At 41.6% G+C, this 25,415-nt stretch overlaps 1 pseudogene across 1 annotated transcript in view; it reads left to right on the forward strand.

Moving 5' to 3' along the window:
• The window catches only part of LOC110485133 (mitogen-activated protein kinase kinase kinase kinase 3-like), a 100,048-nt pseudogene extending 75,283 nt beyond the window's left edge, over window positions 1–24,765 (forward strand). Inside the window, exons 17-35 of the transcript XR_016485880.1 lie at window positions 3,696–3,756; window positions 7,235–7,273; window positions 12,903–12,989; window positions 13,804–13,861; window positions 14,276–14,477; window positions 15,481–15,587; window positions 16,414–16,455; window positions 16,819–16,903; window positions 17,393–17,472; window positions 17,842–17,902; window positions 18,284–18,390; window positions 18,475–18,537; window positions 18,838–18,937; window positions 19,571–19,742; window positions 20,075–20,143; window positions 20,443–20,535; window positions 20,750–20,820; window positions 21,353–21,408; window positions 23,039–24,765. The product of XR_016485880.1 is annotated as a mitogen-activated protein kinase kinase kinase kinase 3-like (transcript). The remainder of the gene's footprint in view (window positions 1–3,695; window positions 3,757–7,234; window positions 7,274–12,902; window positions 12,990–13,803; window positions 13,862–14,275; window positions 14,478–15,480; window positions 15,588–16,413; window positions 16,456–16,818; window positions 16,904–17,392; window positions 17,473–17,841; window positions 17,903–18,283; window positions 18,391–18,474; window positions 18,538–18,837; window positions 18,938–19,570; window positions 19,743–20,074; window positions 20,144–20,442; window positions 20,536–20,749; window positions 20,821–21,352; window positions 21,409–23,038) is intronic.
• The last annotated feature ends 650 nt before the right edge of the window (window positions 24,766–25,415 follow it).

Genomic DNA, 25,415 nt, shown 5'->3' on the forward strand with positions numbered 1-25,415 from the left:
AGAGAGAGGGAGAGAGAGCGAGGTTGAGAGAGAGAGAGAGAGAGAGAGCGAGGTTGAGAGAGAGAGAGAGAGAGAGCGAGGTTGAGAGAGAGCGAGGTTGAGAGAGAGCGGGGGTTGAGAGAGAGCGAGGTTGAGAGAGAGCGGGGGTTGAGAGAGAGCGGGGGTTGAGAGAGAGCGAGGTTGAGAGAGAGCGGGTGTTGAGAGAGAGAGAGGTTGAGAGAGAGAGCGAGCGAGGTTGAGAGAGCGAGGTTGAGATAGAGAGCGAGCGAGGTTGAGAGAGAGAGCGCACGCGCGCGAGGTAGAAAGCGAGGTTGAGGTAGGGAGCTCGCGAGGTAGAGGGGCGTGAGGTTGAGAGAGGGATTGATTGATTGAGAGAGAGAGAGAGAGGTTGAGGGATTGATAGAGAGAGGTTTAGAGAGGGGGGAGAGGCAGATGTTGAGAAAGTGAGAGAAATGTTGAGAGAACAAGTGATAGAAAGAGCAGTTGAGAGAAAGAGGTTGATAGAGAAGTGTCATTGTTTGTCCCATCGAAACGTTCAAACTGTAGTGAGCTGCAAGTCTCTCCTAGTTGGACAGGGGAGTGCTGCCTAAGCGCCCACTGCAGATGCTTTACGTAACAAACGGTACATACAGCAACCATACAACAGCTGCACCGCAGTAAAACAGGCCTCTACTTAGCCACACAACCTCCTCACATCCTCCCCACAACCTCTGCATGTATGTGTTGTGATGTGGTAACATCCCTTTTTAAAGGATTTATTAAGTGTTTCCCATTAGGCCATACAGCAGAAATGTGCCCTGAGATGGCGTTTTGGAATTATCATATTGTAATATGGAATTTAGCTGATGCTTTTATCTAATCTAAAGATACAATTATGCACACATCTTGCGCATATATTTAGTTGTACATATATGTTGTAGTTGTACATATATATATTGCCATTATTCACTGTCATAACATAGATATTAAAGATGGTAGCTAAACCGTTTCTTAAATTCACCCTCTGTACATTGGGTGCACGGCTGACACCTTGTGTGTGTGTCCCCCAAATGGCACCCTATTCCCTATAGTGCACTATATAGGGGATAGGGTGCCATTTGAGACACAGCCCTGGAATCTCTGTGTGACCGTTTTTATAGGGGAAGAAAAGCAACGGGATGGTTATCAAAGCGCACCGCCCTCTCAATGATGACGGACTCAGACAAGGGGGAGGTTGGAGAGGGATAGAGGAGGGCAGAGAGGTGACAGTCACTGAGCCGGAAAGCCTGGGATCTTCTGTCAACTCTCCTGTCTTTACTGTGGAGATAGAGTTTAAGCTCAGAGAAAAGGGTTAAAAAGGCCTTTGCCATTGGTTTACCCCTCCTACTCTATAAAATCTTGACTAAACTGACAGAATTACCAAGCTTTTTTTTTTTTATCTTTCAAAGAAAACTGTAGTTTAAAACTGAGTTTAAACTACCGAGCCTGTTTTGTTCTAACTGTAAACTATGTCCTGAATTAGATAACTGCATTATTTCTGAGTTGCTGTGTCATTGTCGACCTTGGTCATTTCTCATCATTGTACTAAATCCTCATAATGTCTCACCTTTTAACGATTGTCTCCTTTTGACATGTTGGTGATACCTCAATTAGAGCGCATGGAAATGAAACCTTAAAATATGAGTTGCCCCACTTAAAATACTTAGTTGTATTGAACTAATAATATATATAAAAAAAAATCATATCAACTTGATTTTCTGAGTTTAAGGCTGGGGTCTAACCAATGATGTATCTTATTGGGTGCATCTTATCTTTTAAAATGCATACTGTAAATATTTCAAATAATTGTATAGTGATCATTGTCATAACCAGTAAGGACAAGTATTGTGTCCAGCATAAACAGCTATTTGTTTGGTTCATATACAGTAGCTGCCATTACATGAAGTGTCAACCAACATGTATTTTGTTGACGTTCAAACAAACAGCTCTGCTGTCTCTATGGGGGTGCCACAGGGTTAAATTCTCGGCCTGATTCTTCTCTGTATACATCAATGATGTCGCTCTTGCTGCTTGTGATTCTCTGATCCACCTCTACACAGACGACACCATTCTGTATACCTCTGGCTCTTCTTTGGACACTGTGTTAACTAGCCTCCAGACGAGCTTCAAAGCCATACAACTCTCCTTCCGTGGCCTCCAACTGCTCTTAAATGCAAGTAAAACTAAATGCATGCTATTCAACTGATCGCTGCCCACACCCGCCCGCCCGTCCAGCATCACTACTCTGGACGGTTCTGACGGTTCTGACAACTACAAATACCTAGGTGTATGGTTAGACTGTAAACTCCCCATCCAGACTCACATTAAGCATCTCCAATCCAAAATTAAATCTAGAATCGGCTTCCTATTTCGCAACACAGCATCCTTCGCTCATGCTGCCAAACATACTCTCGTAAAACTGACCATCCTACCGATCCTCGACTTTGGCGATGTCATTTACATAATAGCCTCCAACACTACTCAACAAATTGGATGCAGTCTATCACAGTGCCATCCGTTTTGTCACCAAAGCGCCATATACTACCCACCACTGTGACCTGTATGCTCTCGTTGGCTGGCCCTCGCTTCATACTCTCCACCAAACCCACTGGCTCCAGGTCATTTACAAGTCTCTGCTAGGTAAAGCCCAGCCTTATCTCAGCTCACTGGTCACCATAGCAGCATCCACCCGTAGCACGCTCTCCAGCAGCTATATCTCACGGGTCACCCCCAAAGCCAATTCATCCTTTGGCCGCCTTTCCTTCCAGTTCTCTGCTGCCAATGACTGGAACGAACTGCAAAATCACAGAAGCTGGAGACTCATATCTCCCTCACTAGCTTTAAGCACCAGCTGTCAGAGCAGCTCACAGATCACTGCACCTGTACATAGCCCATCTGTAAATAGCCCATCCAACTACCTCATCCCCATACTGTATTTATTTATTTTTTTATCTTGCTCCTTTGCACCCCAGTATCTCTACTTGCATATTCATCTTCTGCACATCTACCATTCTAGTGTTTAATTGTAATATTGTAATTACTTCACCAACATTGCCTATTTATTGCCTTACCTCCCTTATCCTGCCTCATTTGCACACACTGTATATAGACTTTTTCTACTGTATTAATGACTGTATGTTTGTTTATTCCGTGGGTAACTCTGTTGTTGTATGTGTCGAACTGCTTTGCTTTATCTTGGCCAGGTCGCAGTTGTAATTGAGAACTTGTTCTCAACTAGCCTACCTGGTTAAATAAAGGTGAAATAAAAATCACCAGTCAGCATAGTCTTTGCTTGTGTGTATCCATTACGTGCTTAACCAATTAAACTAATGTTATTATTAAGAGGCATGATGTATTTACATGCATGCATTAATGAATGACTGCCATAGGGCATGCCAATGAATAGATGTTCACCAACTGAATTTATCAAAAAGCAATCACATTGCATTTCGACTAGAATTACAGTATACATAGCACCTCTGCACAACAAAACCTCAATATCACCGATCATTCAAAGGAGATGGAGCTTTAACATGCCGGTCCAACCTCATTCATTTATTTTTCATTTCTAATACTCATCATCATGCAGTTATAATGACTTTCTGACTCTTGAGGAAAATAACATGCAAAATGAAATGAAATAAGGCTTCTGTCTTGTAACCGTCTTCATTTCTCCTTGGACTTGCAGATCGATTACGAAGCGGGATCTCCCAAAAGCCCCTTCTTGGGAGGGCATAAGTGAGACTGCATGCATGGAGGTTTCAAGTTTTAATGTCCCGTGCACAAGTACAGTAAAATGCTAGCTTTAAACCCAACAATGCAAGCATTTCGCTACACCCGCAATAACATCCGCTAAACTTGTGTGCGCGACCAATAAAACGTCATTTTTTATTTGGTTTGCAGTAATCGATATCAATGTAGTACTAAAAATAACATAAGGTAGAACAAAAACACACAATAAATAAAAAATAAGAAGAACACAAAGAAAGCTACAGGGTCAGTTCCAATACCATATTTAGAATGTGTAGGGATACAGGAGTAGTAGAGGTAGATACAGTGCCTTGAAAAAGTATTTGCCTCCTTTCTGATTTGATCTATTTTTGCATATTTAATACTGAATGTTATCAGATCTTCAACCAAAACCTAATATTAGATAAAGGGAACCTGAGTGAACAAATAACAACAATTATATACTTATGTCATAAACAAAGTTATGCAACACCCGATGACCCCGTGTGAAAAATAATTGCCCCCTTACACTCTCAATAACCGGTTGTACCACCTTTAGCTCCAATGACTCCAACCTAACGCAGAGAATTCTACAGGAGAATGTCATGCTGCAAGACAACTTTTTTTGTGTAAGGGTATGGTGACTAGGCAAGTTGCATTCAGACCTGGATTCGATTATACTATTTTACATTTTTCAAATACTTTGTGTTTTCTTCACCTTATCTGGAGTGTACCTTTGCCACTAGGCTAGGCCAATCAAGCCCAAATAAAGTATTTGAAATGATTTCAAATAGTATTTCAACCCAACTCTGGTTGCATTGCACTGAATCTTAATGGGCATCTTGAATATGTGTAGACTTTTTTTCAAAACTTTTCCACTCTCCATTCATATTTTATTGTTTATTTGTAGAGACAGCCATGAATGAAGGAGAGAGGGATAATAGGGGAAGATGGAGATTTGACAAGGCCGGTGGGGCGTCGAGACAGATGGAATGACACACGAGTGAGACAGGCGAGAGGTGTCGCGCCCAGTTACACTAACCGATGGGCCTTGTCACAATCTGTGAAGTTTGAGCTTTTCACACAAAGCAATGCAGCACCCTTATATACATTATTAGTAATAATATAATAATTTGGTTATTTAGCTTAGCCACAACCTGTTAAGCTAGCGCCTTCCACACTAACAACATACCATCCTGTCTTATACAGGACTAGTAGTAATATAATATGGTAATTTAGCTTAGGCGCTACCTGTGTCGCTAGCGCTTTCCACACATAGCAATGTAGAATCCTTTCTACAGTACTAGTATACAGTATATTTGTTGGTAATTGACTTAGCCATAACATGTGAAGCTTGCGCTTTCCACACACAGCCTAGCAATGTGGCATGCTCCCTCTGCTCTTATACAGTACTAGTAATAATGATTATGGTCATTTAGCTTAGCCACAACATGTGTAGCTAGTGCTCTCCACACAAAGCAACATACTAGCATCCTCTCTTAAACAGTAGCCTACTATACAGACCCTGGCAACATCTCTGATCCAGTGTCACTGTGACTATGATTGTATCTCATGGTCCAGTGGCATAAAAAAAATCTGAAAGACAAACTTCAAATGGCCCAAAACCAACTGATGAGAATTATACTCAAGCTCAGCCCTAGAATGCACATTTGTCCTAATAAATTCAGGGAACTGAACTGACTTCCAGTTGATCTCCGGGTGGTGCAGATCAAACTGTTAATTTTAAAAGTTATACATGACCTTGCCCCCAGTTACCTGTCTGGTTATTTTAATTTCATTAGAGACTCTCGTAGCCATCACACCAGAGCCAGTGTTACCAATATCAGACCGCTGCACGATAGGAGCATGGCTGGAAAAAGCTATTTTCTTAACACTGGTGCAGAGGAATGGAATGGTGTACCAAACCATATAAACTCCATCCCTACGCAAGGGAGTTTTATGATAAACCTTAAAGGGATAGTTCACCCAAATGACCAAATAACATATTGGTTTATGACAACAATCTATGCTTTGGTTTAGTTTGCCTGGGACTGTTCCAAGTGCATTTGTGGCACAAATCCCATTCAAGTTATGGGACCAATTATTAGCATTTTTCGCACATCATATTCAAAACATCTATAAGTGACTTTGTTAAGCTTCACAATCAATTTTAGATACTTTTGGATGATTTGAAAATTATGCACGAAAAATGCTAATATCGGTCCCATGACTTGATTAGGATTTGTCCCACAAACCATATCATGCATTGCTGTCATACCTTGTCCATAGACTGCTTACAGGGTAAGGAAACCAATGTGTCATTTTGTAATTTGGTGAACTATCCCTTAAGAAATGGTTTATGTGCTAAATGTTTTAAAGCGACAGAGGCTAAAATAAAGTATAATTGTATCAATGAAAGTTACTTGGTCATCTATTTTATTCCGTTTGCTCTTTCTTCCCTATTGATGATGTATTTTAGATGTATTTTGTTTTCATGTTGTATATTTTGGTTTTAAAGTATTTTCAAGAGGACCACAATGAAAATAAATTTTTAAACTCATCCTCCATGATTTTAATGCCATTGCACTGTATCCACGTGTGTGGTTGTATTGTGTTTAAATGGTCCCTCCAAAAAAAATCTATGGTAATTTAGTGTAGCCACAACCTTTGCAGCTAGTACTTTCTACACAACGCAATGTAGCATTCACTCTTATACAGTACTACTAATATGATATCATTTTGATGCATACATTTTAGCAGACCCTGTCAAAGCAACTTACAGTACACTGGGTATAGGTTAACTGTATGTGGCCCATGCAGGAATCAAACCCACAACTATTGTATTGCAAGCATCATGACATAATTGAGCCATTGGAACCACCAATAGTAAATTGAGTAGCTCACTGCTGAGCATAGTGTGTTTGAGAGGTTTTTGTTCACTAGCAGGAACCCCTTTCAGCTTTGATATTTGTCTGTGTTTGTTTTTTAATGTTCAGCCAACATTCTTCCTACCTATCGAGAGGTTTTGCAGAGTGCTAATTCATAAAACATAAATAGCCTTTTTTTTCTCCGACACAATCACTCTGCAATTTGTTTGTTGGAACTGCCCTCAGTGCACGACCCCGGTATGCACTAAATAATTTACAACCAAAACACGGAGAATCGAGATTGGAGAAACAGGCGGCAAAGTTATTTTACAAAAAGGAACATGGCTCCACTAATATTTTTAGACAAGAAAGCGAAGGTGGTTGGGTACTTTCACAGCATCTTCCAAAAAACGGACACAAAATCTACCTTTGAACGATCAACATCAATCTAGCGCCATCTTTACAGTCAATAAAAGCCTTTTTTATAAAACCGTGTTTTTGTAAATCGTCTCCCTCATCCCCAACCACCCCCTCTGCCAAGTACCCCTTGTGTTCAAATGTAAACAGCATCTCATTTTCTGTTTTATCTCTAATTATCTCCTGTCATTTTCTCGCAACAGGAGTCTTCTGAAATCGGTGGAGGAGGAGCTAAACCAGAGGTAGGCCCAGCTATGTCTTTCCTTCCCCATTTTTCTAATTTTTACTCTCCCTTCTTTCTGTCTCTCTTTCTCCCTGAAACTCTTTCTTTCCTATTCGGTCTTCTCATTTCTATCTCTCTATATAGGACAGGGCTCAATTGGAAAAATAAATGTGACTTCCCTGGATAAATAAAAGTTAATATTTTCTGTCTTCTATTTCTGGACTATTTTATTATCATCCCTTTCCCCTCATATTTTTCTCATCATCAGCTTCGCTTTCTCCTCCCCTTACTTTTCGCTCTTCCTCCCCCCACCTCTCTCTTGCACTACTCAATATTTAATGTGACCTAACCTCCTGCCTCTGTGACTAACTTGCTTTAGAACCACGTCCGCGGAGACCGGGGTGATTTCTCACCCTTGCTGAGGCGTTAAAGCCGTATGCCCAGTTATAGCGCAGAGGGACTGAAAGCCGGCAGGATGTCCGCTATTGTTTATTGAAATCTTTGTCTCGTTGCGGCTAGCGTGGTGTGCTGCTATCATCCATTAATTCTCAGCGTCAGGGTAAAAAAAAAATACACCTCATGCAGGAAAGATACATGCACACTGATTTCCAATACACAAGTGATGAGCAGGTGCTAGATCAGTTTATGCTGTATATAGCCAACTCCAATGTTCGTTGTCTTGCCACACTTGCCACCGGCGCCGACAGAGATGGCCGCCTCGCTTCGCGTTCCTAGGAAACTATGCAGTGTTTTTGTTTTTTTACGTGTTATTTCTTACATTAGTACACCAGGTCATCTTAGGTTTCATTACATACAGTCGAGAAGAACTACTGAATATAAGATCAGCGTCAACTCACCATCAGTACGACCAAGAATATGTTTTTCGCGACGCGGATCCTGTGTTCTGCCTTTCACCCAGGACAACGGAATGGATCCCATGCAGCGACCCAAAAAAACGACTTCGAAAAAAGGGTGAAACGAGGCGGTCTTCTGGTCAGACTCCGGAGACGGGCACATAGTGCACCACTCCCTAGCATTCTTCTCGCCAATGTCCAGTCTCTTGACAACAAGGTTGATTAAATCCGAGCAAGGGTAGCATTCCAGAGGGACATCAGAGACTGTAACGTTCTTTGCTTCACGGAAACATGGCTCACTGGAGAGACGCTATCGGAGGCGGTGCAGCCAGCAGGTTTCTCCACGCATCGCGCCGACAGAAACAAACATCTTTCTGGTAAGGAGAGGGGCGGGGGCGTATGCCTTATGGCTAACGAGACATGGTGTGATGAAAGAAACATACAGGAACTCAAATCCTTCTGTTCACCTGATTTAGAATTCCTCACAATCAAATGTAGACCGCATTATCTACCAAGAGAATTCTCTTCGATTATAATCACAGCCGTATATATCCCCCCCCCAAGCAGACACATCGATGGCTCTGAACAAACTTTATTTGACTCTTTGCAAACTGGAATCCATTTATCCGGAGGCTGCATTCATTGTAGCTGGGGATTTTAACAAAGCTAATCTGAAAACAAGACTCCCTAAATTTTATCAGCATATCGATTGTGCAACCAGGGGTGGAAAAACCTTGGATCATTGTTACTCTAACTTCCGCGACGCATATAAGGCCCTGCCCCGCCCTCCTTTCGGAAAAGCTGACCACGACTCCATTTTGTTGATCCCTGCCTACAGACAGAAACTAAAACAAGAGGCTCCCACGCTGAGGTCTGTCCAACGCTGGTCCGACCAAGCTGACTCCACACTCCAAGACTGCTTCCATCACGTGGACTGGGACATGTTTCGTATTGCGTCAGATAACAATATTGACGAATACGCTGATTCGTTGTGCGAGTTCATTAGAACGTCCGTTGAAGATGTCGTTCCCATAGCAACGATTAAAACATTCCCTAACCAGAAACCGTGGATTGATGGCAGCATTCGCGTGAAACTGAAAGCGCGAACCACTGCTTTTAATCAGGGCAAGGTGACTGGTAACATGACCGAATACAAACAGTGCAGCTATTCCCTCCGCAAGGCTATCAAACAAGTTAAGCGTCAGTACAGAGACAAAGTAGAATCTCAATTCAACGGCTCAGACACAAGAGGCATGTGGCAGGGTCTACAGTCAATCACGGACTACAAGATGAAATCCAGCCCAGTCACGGACCAGGATGTCCTGCTCCCAGGCAGACTAAATAACTTTTTTACCCGCTTTGAGGACAATACAGAGCCACTGACACGGCCTGCAACGAAAACATGCGGACTCTCCTTCACAGCAGCCGAGGTGAGTAAGACATTTAAACGTGTTAACCCTCGCAAGGCTGCAGGCCCAGACGGCATTCCCAGCCGCGCCCTCAGAGCATGCGCAGACCAGCTGGCCGGTATGTTTACGGACATATTCAATCAATCCCTATACCAGTCTGCTGTTCCCACATGCTTCAAGAGGGCCACCATTGTTCCTGTTCCCAAGAAAGCTAAGGTAACTGAGCTAAACGACTACCGCCCCGTAGCACTCACTTCCGTCATCATGAAGTGCTTTGAGAGACTAGTCAAGGACCATATCACCTCCACCCTACCCGACACCCTAGACCCACTCCAATTTGCTATAGGTCCACAGACGATGCAATCTCAACCACACTGCACACTGCCCTAACCCATCTGGACAAGAGGAATACCTATGTGAGAATGCTGTTCATTGACTACAGCTCGGCATTCAACACCATAGTACCCTCCAAGCTCGTCATCAAGCTCGAGACCCTGGGTCTCGACCCCGCCCTGTGCAACTGGGTACTGGACTTCCTGACGGGCCGCCCCCAGGTGGTGAGGGTAGGCAACAACATCTCCACCCCGCTGATCCTCAACACTGGGGCCCCACAAGGGTGCGTTCTGAGCCCTCTCCTGTACTCCCTGTTCACCCACGACTGCGTGGCCACGCACGCCTCCAACTCAATCATCAAGTTTGCGGACGACACAACAGTGGTAGGCTTGATTACCAACAACGACGAGACGGCCTACAGGGAGGAGGTGAGGGCCCTCGGAGTGTGGTGTCAGGAAAATAACCTCACACTCAACGTCAACAAAACTAAGGAGATGATTGTGGACTTCAGGAAACAGCAGAGGGAACACCCCCCATCCACATCGATGGAACAGTAGTGGAGAGGGTAGCAAGTTTTAAGTTCCTCGGCATACACATCACAGACAAACTGAATTGGTCCACTCACACAGACAGCATTGTGAAGAAGGCGCAGCAGCGCCTCTTCAACCTCAGGAGGCTGAAGAAATTTGGTTTGTCACAAAAAGCACTCACAAACTTCTACAGATGCACAATCGAGAGCATCCTGGCGGGCTGTATCACCGCCTGGTACGGCAACTGCTCCGCCCACAACCGTAAGGCTCTCCAGAGGGTAGTGAGGCCTGCACAACGCATCACCGGGGGCAAACTACCTGCCCTCCAGGACACCTACACCACCCGATGTTACAGGAAGGCCATAAAGATCATCAAGGACATCAACCACCCGAGCCACTGCCTGTTCACCCCGCTATCATCCAGAAGGCGAGGTCAGTACAGGTGCATCAAAGCTGGGACCGAGAGACTGAAAAACAGCTTCTATCTCAAGGCCATCAGACTGTTAAACAGCCACCACTAACATTGAGTGGCTGCTGCCAACACACTGACACTGACACTGACTCAACTCCAGCCACTTTAATAATGGGAATTGATGGGAAATGATGTAAAATATATCACTAGCCACTTTAAACAATGCTACCTTATATAATGTTACTTACCCTACATTATTCATCTCATATGCATACGTATATACTGTACTCTATATAATCGACTGCATCCTTATGTAATACATGTATCACTAGCCACTTTAACTATGCCACTTTGTTTACATACTCACCTCATGTATATACTGTACTCGATACCATCTACTGTATCCTGCCTATGCTGCTCTGTACCATCACTCATTCATATATCCTTATGTACATATTCTTTATCCCCTTACACTGTGTATAAGACAGTAGTTTTGGAATTGTTAGTTAGATTACTTGTTGGTTATTACTGCATTGTCGGAACTAGAAGCACAAGCATTTCGCTACACTCGCATTAACATCTGCTAACCATGTGTATGTGACAAATAAACATTTATTTGATTTGATTTGACAACACAAATGGATAGCTAGACTCTGTTCAAAATAAGGCGTTGACTGTTTCGGGTGCCTTCTCTACTTTCATCTTTGTTGATGAAATGGCACTCAAATGTTGGCCGGTTCACTACTAAAGACGTCACCTAAGTGTGCTCGCATACTACCTCAAAAGACCTCTGCTTGAAAAACAAGATGAAAGCGGAAATAGTACAGTTTGTTCATTTTGAGACGCCATAGTCAGTATATGCTTTCTCAAAGTAGTCCGAATGAATCCAAAATAACGCAAGAAATATCATTCATTTTGCAGAGGAGATCTTAGTTGTGCAATACATCCAAACTAAGGTGTTTTGGTGCAGTATTTCTCAACCAAAATAATTGCATGAAAACGAGTCACCGCTCGTTGAATGACAACAGACTTTACTGAGGAACCCCTACTGTTGAACAATCACTGATGAAGGGACGTAGACTTTGGCTACCAACTTCAGTTTGCCTCAAGAAAAAAAAATGTGTCCCCGAAAAAACCCTCACCGAAGTCCAAAAACAAACACATTATATGCACAAACTCTTCCGATTGGTTACGGTTGGGAAGCATGCGGACGCCTTAAGGTAGACCTCACATTGAAATGAATAATGGTGCATATTATCACATTTCACTGTTGAAATGTGTTAGTGTTCAAATACTGGAGAGTTGAGACCAAATCACGGACGCTGGACAGAGTGGATTTCAGTTGTAACAAAAGGCAGTTTATTAAGGTCAAAGATATCTTGTGCTGCCGTTTTACCGTGCACGGACCTATTTGCATAACTCAGTAGGGAGTTAGGTGAAAAAGGGACCTATACAGAGGTTACAGTATTTTTTATACATTGAATAATGTAGGTGGAGTCTTGTCGTGGTGGTCTTCTGACTGGTCCCGAAGAGTTGGAGGCGGGCCTGCTCCAGCCAGAGCAGGAGCCCCAATGGTGCACAGCAGAGTCCTCTGCTCTTGGCCCCCGACCAGTAGAGGGGGGTAGAGTGTGTGTGTGTCCAGGAGTCGTGAGATAAGAGGAACTGAAACTGGCAGTTTATGGCTGGGGGTAGGGTGCTTCCTGTTTGGACAGGGGTGCGTGCAATGACTTGAGTCAGGCGGATTAATTTGGCGCTGTATAATATATGAGCTATGTGTATGAATATATGTATATATGACAAATGTTTTGGACACAAGGTGCCTACTAACAATTTTTCTACATTGGACAGGAGAAGAGCATGCATCCCCACTGCTGAAATTCTGCTCAAAAGGATTGTTGTTATGGGGGTGGATCTTTCCTCATCTCTCATAAGCCCTTAGAAGGGAGTCCTCAGCTGATTCTGAGCCACGATTGAGAAATGCCTCTACCACTGTACCTCTTCAGTTCAATACCACTACAAATAATTGTATTGTATTAATCCTAGAGGGGCAACAATAAAGGCATTAATAAAGTTGTATTGAATTGAAATGTACATCCCTCTTCTCCCTTAGGGGACACGAGACTCATTTAGATGATGGTGGTGATGATGATGATTGTGGTGATAATGATGGTGGTGACCATGATGATGAAATGCAACAGTAAGTCCTACTGTCCTCAACCTCTTTCTCCTTTCAACTTAACTGTCCTCTTAACATTTCATCTATAAATTGTATCTATACATTTTTTGTTATGCAAATTATAGGAACTGGCTACTCTACCAGGGGCCAGGTTCATGTTCATTAAGCGTTTCTTATTGGACAAGTCCAGTAGTCCGTCTTTTTATTTACTGTGTTTTCTTCCATTTGATGCCTTATAATGCCAAATAGTGCCTAATGAACGTGACCCAGGATATACACTGAGTGTATGAACACCTGCTCTTTCCATGACAGACTGAATCCAGGTGAAAGCTATGATCCCTTATTGATGTAACTTGTTAAATAAACTTCAATCCGTGTAGATGAAGGGGAGGAGGCAGGTTAAAAAAAAGATTTTGAAGCCTTGAGACAGTTGAGACATGTATTGTGTATGTGTACCATTCAGAGGGTGAATGGACAAGACAAAAATATTTAAGTGCCTTTGAACAGGGTATTGTAGCAGGTGACAAGCCCACCGGTTTGATACAACAGTTTCCTGTGTGAATCAAGAATGGTCCACCACCCAAAGGACATCTAACCAACTTGACTCCTGTGGGATGCATTGGAGTCAACATGTGCCAGCATCTTTGTGGAATGGTTTTGTTGCCTTGTAGAGTCCATGCCCTGACGAATTGAGGCTGTTCTGAGGGCAACGGGAAGGGGGGTGCAACTCAATATTAGGAAGGTCTTCTTAATGTTTTGTACACTGTATATGATACACGAATAAAGGTATAACTATTAGTATTGTTCTAATAGTTATGCCCTATCTCTCTCTTAGTGCCAAGGGCTCCACAATGCGGCCCAAAGAGCCTCCACCACCGCCTCCCAACGTCAAGGTATGTATTCTTCAAATTACTCATTGTCCATATTTTGAGACTGAGAGCGTAGTGTTTTCTCACATATAAACCTGCAAGATGATCTATTTACTACAGTGTACACACAGGAATCATTTTGTGGCACCACTTTAAATTGAACATAGCACAACATTTTTTTATATTTCCTATAGCCCTATTGTGTGCAATAGAGCATAATATTTGAGGTATTTCTTGGTGTGACTTTACATCTAATGATGATGTTTACATGTTGACGTGTGTACTTTGATGCCGATCCTGTAGCGTTGGGGGTCAAATCAATTTCAACGTATGATTTTATTTTACAAATGTAATTTGTTTAAATTCAGTTGACTTCATTAAATAGGATATCAGGGTTCTGGTAAATTCCCATCTCTTTGTTTTGTATTTTGCTCTTAGCCCATTCCCATTCCACAGGATGTTGCCAACTCCCCTGCACACCATGGCTCCCCTGCTCACCATGGCTCCCCTGGGGACCATGACGACCACGGGGGGACTATAAAGCGTTGTCCAGCCACCGAGAGCCCCGTCCGCTCTGCCACCCATGTGCCGCCCAGGCCGCCGCCCCCCAGACTCCCCCCGCACAAGCAGCTTAGCTTAGGTAGGTAACATGGTTTAAATGCATGCTCACAAACTGAATGGGTGCATTCTGGGAGTTGTAGACAATTATGTCAGAAATGCATTAATGTGGGTTTTCTTATTTCCCCTGCACTTAATTGGAGGACCAAAGCTGTGGTCCCTTTGAATGAATTAATTAATGGGTCGGTGGGTGAGTGAGTCGAATGAATGAATGAATGAATGAATCAGTCAGTCACTTCAATTCATCACAATACCAACCACAATACCAAAGCTGGACCACTTAGACAATACGTGTGATGATGCTGAGATAAAAGCTACCACTGTTTTCAGGGATCTCTCCTTCCTCCTTCCAATCCTGCCAACATCCTCAAGAGGCTCCGCCCCACCTCCTCCCTGACTTAGCCAGTCAGCTTTTCCAAAGTGGACCCTGTGGTTGCCAGCTAGTATTTATAGCCTGTCAGTTTAATTAGGAGCAGTGGTGTGTCTGGTGTTGGCATGCGATAATGTCACACACCCTCTCTGCCACATGAGTCACCCTCCAATACACTCACACAAACTTCCCCAGTTTCCACATCCTGTCCACTTCGAGCAGTCTGGTGGCAGGGGCCAACTTTCAAACGAAGCTGACTGTCCCTCACGTGTGCATCTCAATAGTTTTCCTCCCATCATCAGCTTTCCTTCATCTGCATTTGACATGAAAGAACTGGACTAGTACCAGGGCTATTCCATCGTATTGCATTCTCCTGTCCTGTTGTTTTTAGATATGTCATGGTGAAGGAGAAGAGACGAGGAGTGGACGCCACTTTAGACTATTGAGACACATCTTAGTTTAGTCACTGTGGTGATCTTAGTGATCAGTGTCTTGTTTCAGCACAATTGTTGTAATTGCCCAGTTCCCACAGAGCCACATACTCTCTTGCTTCCTTTTCACTCTCCACAGCACCATTCAGATTGTGGCTATTGGGGAATCATTTCAATAATGTAATATTTCAAAATGAATCAATAATTAAGTTCCCTCCTAACAGGCAATGGGTTCAGCCCATCAGAAGTGAGCGGGGATGCTGGTGTTGCCGAGAAGCAGTCTACTATGCCACCTTGTGTCACCACGAGGAAGGACAGGAAAGAGATTCCGGTAACATCATAGTCATTTAGCCTTGGTCAGAAGCTGTGCGTAAAAATTGGTGGCGACACTTTTGGTGAATTTTCTGTATATAATGCACTTGAAGTGGATTCTGTCAAATCCATAGTGCATTATAAGACTTCCTGTAAGCATTATGTGTTAAACATATAGGTAGTAAAGTGCATTATATTGATAACCGGTCATGGCTGTCATTAATTCATTAATATCTATAATGAGGTGTTCATTATGTACATCATGCGTTAATCTATTCATAATGCATTGCACAGCGCTGGTTCATAGAAAGTGTTATTTAAAATGTTTCTGACCTTTTCACATTTTTACATACTAACTTTACTATGCATTACCTGAAAGTGATTTATTTGGTGAATAATGAATGTAAATGGTGATTAATTCATTAACATGCCCTAACAGCAATAATAAGACTTAAATTGTCATTGCAAAATAGATAATTATGCAGTTTTGCATTATGACTAAACATAAATCTTCTCATTCTTCTTAGAAGTGGATTTTTATTTGCATCCAGAGCTCTGAACAAAGAGCATTTGTTATATGTTTACCTCATTAGTTACTTGTTAATAAGCAACGACTCATGATTTAAAGATCACTTATAGTTCACTTAAAGTGCTACTGTGTTTTTCCCAAGATATTACAGCACTGATAGACAGAGTGATGCCATTGTTAACGCACAGCTCAATAGATCCACATATTATTTTCATATTTAATAATATTACAGTATAATATGCAGTATATTTTAACTATGATTGTTAATTATTCTACACTGACCTTGGTATGATGATGTCATTTCCTGTTTCCTCAGAAACCAATCAGTAATGGCCTTCCCCCCACGCCAAAAGTCCACGTAAGTCTTAACACCCCTTACCTGCTCTTACACACACGCATTGTCAAGTAGAAAACTATAACTCTGTCCTAGGAAAAAGCAAATGAGCACTAAGATACAGAAACAAAAGCACAAATGTGTTGATTACACATTCATTATCTAAATAATTTATGTGAATTGTAATTAATTCATTAGCAACCTAAAAGTAGTAGTGATGAGTTCATAACACATTTGTAATTACCGCAACCCTCGAGCTAGAGATCCTGCCATAACTTAGTTTTAAAATCTATTTATTATATTGGACTGAATTTATAAAGGGTTTTTCCAGGTGCTCTACATTGATCAACTATAACTAAACATCTACATTCTGTTTTCGCTGCACAGATGGGAGCCTGTTTCTCCAAAGTCTTCAATGGCTGCCCTCTAAAGATCCACTGTGCGGCGTCATGGATCAACCCCAACACGAGAGGTGGGCCTCTTGCCAATTCATTTCTGTCTAACTGCCGTGGACCCTGATTCCATCAATTGCAGATAACAGGAAACTGTATTTATGCTGTATTTTAAGGACAGATCATGTGGATTTGTGTCAATGTTCAATGACAATGTCTGCAAGGGTGTGGGGTGTGCAGGGTCTGACAGACGGAGCACGGTTAATATTTTGACCAAACCCGCTGTGCGGTTGACCTTTATCTGCAATTGATTGGATTACTTTATTTTCAGTCTCGCGCTACCAGGTGTCCCACTGTATTCTTGTTCGAGAAAGGCTTGGAGAAACCTAGAACAGGAGTCTAAGCTAACTTGACTTTCGTCTTTGTCTTAACCTATGTCTTATTTGCAGTTTGCATGTGCTACTATTAGTTTCCTTCTTAGGCAGAGTCCTAAGCAATGTGTGTATTGTCCAAGTTTACCGGTCTCTCTCTGTTATAATACTTAATGATTGTTTAATTATCTGTTTTAGACCAATACCTGCTATTCGGTGCCGAAGAGGGTATTTACACTCTAAATCTCAACGAACTGCATGACTCCTCCATGGAACAGGTCAGTGTCTCATTATTTCATTTGAATGATATTTTTGTCAGTAAATGTCAATTGTTCTAACTGCTTCCAATGTTTTTTATGTTATGTATTAAACATAATCTATGTATTTATGTGAAGATTGAAATATTCTCTGTCACATCAAATTACAAATTATAGTTCAATTTGAATGCTTGCTTCTTTGTGACGTAAGTAAAGGATTTGAGGTTTGATCCACAAGGTTTTATCCACAAGGATTTGAGGTTTGATCCACAAGGTTTTATCCACAAGGATTTGAGGTTTTATCCAGAACTGGTCAATGAGACACGGATTATGATTTGATTTGACCACCTACAGAACTATTAAAAACAGATTAAAAAAAATATTTCCTAGCTCTTTCCCCGGAGGTGTACGTGGCTTTATGTCATGAGTAATAGTCTGCTCTCCATATCTGGTAAGGATTCATCATAGAAACCTGTATTGCCACACATTGCTAATATATCTCAACAAATAACTGTAGTGCACACAAAGTTTTACGTTGTTTGTTTGTAGTTTCCAGAATAGAATAGATTCTCCAGACACATTTAAATGTACCTTTGGCCGCACACAATGACTGTGACAGACATTAAAAACATAAATCATAAGCAACAATCTGTCATCAAGAGCATTAGTCTAATTGTATCATGAAATATGCACTTGTAAATGTAAATTCTACCTGTCGATACTTGCTCCAGATATACAAGCAGTTAGATGATGCACTTTTTGCGTGAAAATTAAAGATATTATAATTGCCTTCAAAGCATTCAAAAGGTGTGTTCGTTGTGTTTTTTGGCAGGAAAAGCCTCGCAGCTCTACTGTCACAATCTGGCGGGTCTGTATGAGCACGCTCTACAGATGCAGAAGCTGCCAATGGCCATCCCCACCCACCAAAATCATTCCAAGGTAAGAAGATGGCGATGCCTCTGTGTGTAGGAGTTTTCTGTGGGTAGAGTCCTACTTTTGAGACTTTGTTATTGTGGTTTTTAGGAAATTTTCCATCGCCAACAGGATTCCCGACACCAAGGGATGTCAGAAGTGCTGTGTGGGTGAGTAGTCATGGACATGATTTTTCTCTCTCTCTCTCCCCCCTCGGTTTTCATCTCTGTCTACGTCAGACCCACTACTTTCCAACAACTTGCTACATAATCTTGCTACAAGATTGAGAGTAGATGCATCACTTCACTACATGTAATAAACACAATAGTTCTCCATTCCCCTTATAACCAATTAGGACAACAACCTCTTCAACTGGGTACCAATAGTAGAAAGGTCTTTGAAATACATTATTGTGGTCCCAGCTTAGTATGATTGACAACCCCGGCTGACTACCAACTATTCCCCCTTAATGAGAAATCCTTACACGGGCCACAAGCACTTGTGTGGAGCCTTCCAATCCAGTGTGGTCATGTTGGAATGGGTGGAGCCCATGCAGAAGTTCATGCTCATCAAGGTAAGAATTTTTATGTCTGCATTTTTTAGCCATCTCCATCAGTTTGCCAGGCTCACTCTCCCCAAACCTTTGAGGAGTGCTGACAACCCATGTCATAGCCATATAAGAGTTTGGCCATTGAGGTTTCAACCAAAAACAAAAAAGCATTGACACTAGCTATGCTAAGAGCTTCCGGGGAAGAATTGACTAATAACAATCCACAACTTTCCCCTAACTGCCCTGTCAAATGGAGGTGTTTGAGATATGCTAAGAGACATCCCTTTACTTTGTAGCCTACATGCTAATGGAAACACACTTCCCTCTTCCTAAAAACACTGACTTCCCCCTGCCCGCTGGCACTGGAAGTGTTTGTGTTTGAGACTAAGCTAACCTTGCTTTGTAACCGACGAGCTAATGCTAATGCTTACCCTTTTATTTATGTTTTGTTCTATATATATCGTACATGTTGTCAATAATACTTTGATTGTAAGCCAACCCCGTCTACATGCCTAATGCTAACTCTCCTCCTCCCAAGAATAATGATTTTGAGATTAGCATGATAACATGCTAGAGTCTAGACCATGTAGCATAATGATAATGCTCACCCTGTCTTCCTAACATTGACAAGCCTAATGCTAACCCTCTCCTCCTAAGAACATTGACTTTCCCTTGCCCTGCCCGATGGAGTTTTTTGAGATGCTTGTGGTGCCCGAGCACCAGTACCTCCTCATCTGTATGGGCGTCAACAAGGGCACGGAGCTCAACCAGGTGGTACGCTTTGAGACGCTGGACCCCAACACCGTTTGCCCCTGGCTCAAAGAGTCCGGTAAGGTCTCATTCAAAGACTGACCTTGACTCCTCATTGACATAGACTTGACACAACTCTAGATTTTAGTGCTCCTTTAATATGGAACTTCATTGAAATAAAAAAAAACATTAAATATGTATTTTTCTTTTTTATCGTAGCACACACTGGAGACTGACGTTTACATTCTACACATTGACCTTACTGGAAATTGTTAACTTTTCAAAAGTAAACAATTATAGAGAAAATATAGTCCTATATCGTTGTGCACATTCATAATGGAAAATGTTTGACGTTAATAAAGCAACAGATGAAATGGTTAGTTGAGGTTTTTATGTTTAATCTCCTCCTAGACACTCCACAGACCTGTGTTATCCATGTGACTCAACTGGAAAGAGACACCATTCTTGTCTGCCTGGATCGTGAGTCTAGCAGCATGTCTTGACTATCCAAAAATCTGATTTGTATTGTAATATTATCTATATAGATTATACATGCATTGTACATTAATTGTATGCATTGCTAATAACACTATGACAATATATTAACAGTGTATAATGTTTTATCACTGAGCTATCCTTTAAATGACATGGGGGAAACTCACCTCAATAGCCACCAATGGCTGCCGCCTGGATGGACGGCAGCCATTTTGTGCCTGGATGTCTTCAGTCTCTTGTAATAGCATCATTGTTTAACTTCCATATGTTATTTTCCCCCTCAGGATCCATTAAGATTGTGAATCTGCAGGGGAGGCTGAAGTCTAGTAGAAAGCTTTCAGCTGAGCTGACGTTTAATTTCCAGATTGAGTCGATAGGTAATCGCCCTTTACCCCTTTGCTAGAGATTAGCTAAAACACGCACACGCACACGCACACGCACACGCACACACACACACACACACACACACACATGTATCAACAGCTATAGAATGGAGAGGAGAGCATAGTATCACAGTCATGTTATGATAAATTACATTTTGGCAAAATTGAATTTTTCATACGGTATATTAAACATGAATCTTTTCCACAGTCTGCCTTCAAGACAGTGTTCTGGCTTTCTGGAGACATGGCATGCAAGGACGGAGTTTCAAATCTAATGAGGCAAGTTGTGTCAATGCCCCGGCGGACGCAATAATTGTATATAACCAATATACAGTTGAACTGTTTATTGTTGTAATGTTTTTTTAATTTATTCGTTATTTTACCAGGTAAGTTGACTGAGAACACGTTCTCATTTACAGCAACGACCTGGGGAATAGTTACAGGGGAGAGGAGGGGGTTGAATGAGACAATTGTAAACTGGGGATTATTAGGTGACTGATGGTTTGAGGGCCAGATTGGGAATTTAGTTAGGACACCGGGGTTAACACCCCTACTCTTACGATAAGTGCCATGGGATCTTTCATGACCTCAAAGAGTCAGGGCACCCGTTTAACGGCCCATCCGAAAGACAGCACCCTACACAAGGCAGTGTCCCCAATCACTGCAGTGGGGCATTGGGATATTTTTTAGACCAGAGCAAAGAGTGCCTCCTACTGGCCCTCCAACACCACTTCCAGCAGCATCTGGTCTCCCATCAAGGGACTGACCAGGACCAAACCTAACTATTGGATCTTGTCCATATTCCCACCAGATTACACAGGAAATTTCCGACAACACCAGGATATTCCGACTCCTAGGATCAGACAGGTGAGAAATCCATTTTTAGATTGAGGCTAAATCCGTTTAGCAAGTATCATCAACTACAGTAGATTCAGCCTCGAGCCGATTTCTTTTCATGAGCGGATGGTCAGGGGGCCGGAACATAATTACAAAGAATTTGTAACCTGCAAATTGACCACAAGAAGCCCAAACAGATATAATATTTGACTAAAACATAATAGGCTACATACAGACACCGGTTAGTCAGGCTGATTGAGGTAGTATGTACATGTAGATATGGTTAAAGTGACTATGCATATATGTTCAACAGAGAGTAGCAGTAGCGTAAAAGAGGGGTTGGCAGGTTGTGGGTGGGACACAACGCAGATAGCCCGGTTAGCCAATGTGCGGGAGCAGGGGTTGTTCGGCCCAATTGAGGTAGTATGTACATGAGTGTATAGTTATAGTGACTATGCATATATGGTAAACAGAGAGTAGCAGCACCGTAAAAAGAGGGGGGGCCTCACAATGCAAATAGTCCGGGTAGCCATTTGATTACCTGTCAGTTTAGTTTGTCTTATGGCTTGGGGGTAAAAGCTGTTGAGAAGCATTTTTGTCCTAGACTTGGCACTCCGGTACCGCTTGCCATGCGGTAGTAGAGAGAACAGTCTATGGCTGGGGTCTTTGACCATTTTTAGGGCCTTCCTCTGACACCGCCTGGTGTAGAGGTCCTGGATGGCAGGCAGCTTAGCACCAGTGATGTACTGGGCCGTACGCACTACCCTCTGTAGTGCCTTGCGGTCAGAGGCAGAGCAATTGCGGTACGAGGCAGTGATGCAACCAGGATGCTCTCGATGTTGCAGCTGTAGAACCTTTTGAGGATCTCAGGACCCATGCCAAATATTTTTAGTTACCTGAGGGGGAATAGGCTTTGTCATGCCCTCTTCACGACTGTCTAATTGACATAATTTGAGTCAATTGGACAATTTAAAGGCTATCAAATACTAATTGAGTGTATGTAAACGTCTGACCCACTGGGAATGTGATGAAAGAAATAAAAGCTGAAATAAATAATTCTCTACTATTATTCTGACATTTCACATTCCTAAAATAAAGGGGTGATCCTAACTGACCTAAGACAGGGAATTTTTACTAGGATTAGATGTCAGGAATTGTGAAAAGCTGAGTTTAAATGTATTTGGGTAATGTGTATGTAAACTTCCAATTTCAACTGTATCTCCCTCATTTCTGACTGCAGTCAAATTCATTTTAAAAAACTATGCAAGTTAAAAAAAAAAAATGTTTAAAAAAAAGTTCCTCGATTAGTGCCTGTAATAGTGGCGTTCCAGATCTTATTTTTTGCAGTCGCATCTCTGAAGATTAATATATCGTATTTTCATGCAGTTCATGCCATGTTTAACACTTATCGAAGCATTGTGAGATCTGATCGTCTGTGCCATCAAGTCGGTCTGTGGCCATAAAGTGACTTAGTGCTGTTCAGGAGGATGTAACAATATAAAAGGTTCAGATAGAAATGTTTTGTGTAGAACAGACATGATTGTCTGTCAGATGGAATAGGGACAGTAATGGGGTCAACTCTATTAATTTAATTTCTATCTGCAACATTGAGAACATTTCACATCACTGAATACACCCCTATTGTACCTTTTGATTGCAGGGTTGTGGTGCTGGAGAGCAGACCTACAGACAACCCTACAGCGCACAGCAACCAATACATCCTGGCTGGACACGAGAACAGTTACTAACCACCCTGTGCTCTGGTAACCAGGGTCCTGTTCAGTAGGCACAAAACTTTCTGATACGAAGTGATACAGGGCTGTACTATCTGAACCTGTCCAATAAGAAACCTTAGGTTTCATTGTCGGTGTCAAAACATTTTCCATTGTATGCCTTAATGAACATGGCCCAGGGTTGGTTTCAGTTACACTTTAAGAGATTATGAATCTGAATTAAATTCAGTCATTGAAAATTGCAATTAGATTTATTTTTCTGGTCATAAATTGGAATTCATGTCCTGATGGGAACAGAATATGACGAGAAGGACATGTCTGACTCTGCAACTCCTTGGTCTCAGATGCAATCGGACCATTCATCAAGCAAGCGACCTTGGATGTGTCCTGTTTTTAAATGAACCTTATGATTTTAATTGAAAGTCAAAATGTATAGTAACACAAACCCACATTCCTGGATATCACACTATTTCAGTATTGACCAACTACTGAGAACATGCTACCTTACCTGACAAATGCTTGACAAATGTGTTTGTAATTCATGTAAATAGAATATTGAGGTTGTACACTATGAGTATGTTATGTAGATAACCATGCTGCATATATTTTGTACAGTTGCCAACCCAACTTTGAGAGATATAAAGAGTTGTTGGCTAATCATTGTGGGGTACTACTTTTAAGGGCTTGTCAAGCAATATAATTTTACAAAACTTAGTGGTAGGGTGTCAAAGAGAAAAGTGTCTGTTAATTTTGGTCATGAGTTGCCTTTTTTTTATATGTTAGGTTCATTTTGATATGAAGCCATATGCAATGTCATTTTATTTTCACACTTCAATTCCAACCCCATAGAAAGTTGTCAATGCTCAGATATGCACTGGTTGTGAAATTGGCACATAGTTGTATGCAATGAAACACTTTATTCATACATTTAAGGTATGGTTAATTTGCACTTATAACACAGTATCTGCATGAGTGCATTAGAATACATCATGCTATACACTTTAGATGTAAACTTAAGGCATTTAACCAGGCAATGTAAGGTTTATTTTTTTACATACACGCCAAGCTATTGTTAAAACTGCAGTCAAACTGAAGAGACTCTGGGCAGTTGTAGAATCCCTTTCCTTATGGTGGGCAATGAGTTGAATGTTGCCAAATTGCATTGTTCATATTGTTTGTTATGGTGTTTGGGTGTCATAGTAAGACCTCTACCTCATGCGTTTGGGAGTCAGTGAGAATATGTGGGCCCAAATTGAACATGTAACACTAAATGTCCCTTGCTGACTCCATGTAGCCTACACAACTAAAGGGGAGGGTATGATGAAGTACAAGGATCTTCCGACTTAGTTTCTTTCGCGATTGCTTTTGTGTCATGTAAATACAGTAAAATAAAAGTGCTTAATTGTTTAACTGCCAATATTTGGACATGTTACATATTAAACATTTTAACTAAATTGATTGACTGATGAGCCATAGGAAACCTGTTTTTTTTCTCTCTCAAATTTTAGATGGTATGATGAAGTATAAGGATCTTCTCACTTGGTTTCTTTTCATGTTGCTTTTGTTTCATGTAAATACTGTAAAATAAAATTGCTTAATGTTGCCTGTACAACTGCCTATATTTGGACATGTTACATATTAAACATTTTAACTCATGATGGGATACATTGATTGACTGATGAACTATAGAAAGCCTTACATTTTTCTCTGACATTTTAGTGGGTATACAGTTGAAGTTGGAAGTTTACATACACTTAGGTTGGAGTTATTATAACTTGTTTCTCAACCACTCCACAAATGTCTTGTTATCAAACTATAGTTTTGGTAAGTCGGTTAGGACATCTACTTTGTGCATGACACAAGTACTTTTTCCAAAAATTGTTTACAGATTATTTCACTTATAATTCACTATCACAATTCCAGTGGGTCAGAAGTTTACATACACTAAGTTGACTGTGCCTTTAAACAGCTTGGAAAATTCCAGAAAATGATGTCATGGCTTTAGAAGCTTCTGATATGCTAATTGTAAAATGTAAAACGAGTCCTACAGTAAAACGAGTCCTATATCGACATAACCTGAAAGGCCGCTCAGCAGTGAAGAAGCCACTGCTCCAAAACCGCCTTTAAAAAAAGCTAGACTACGGTTTGCAACTGCACACGGGGACAAAGATCGTACTTTTTGGAGAAATGTCCTCTGGTCTGATGAAACAAAAATAGAACTGTTTGGCCAAAATGACCATTGTTATGTTTGGAGGAAAAAGGGGGAGGCTTGCAAGCTGAAGAACACCATCCCAACTCTGAAGC

This window comes from Oncorhynchus mykiss, chromosome 13 (genome assembly GCF_057628025.1).
Source record: "Oncorhynchus mykiss isolate SJ-2025 chromosome 13, ASM5762802v1, whole genome shotgun sequence".
Lineage (NCBI taxonomy): Eukaryota > Metazoa > Chordata > Actinopteri > Salmoniformes > Salmonidae > Oncorhynchus > Oncorhynchus mykiss.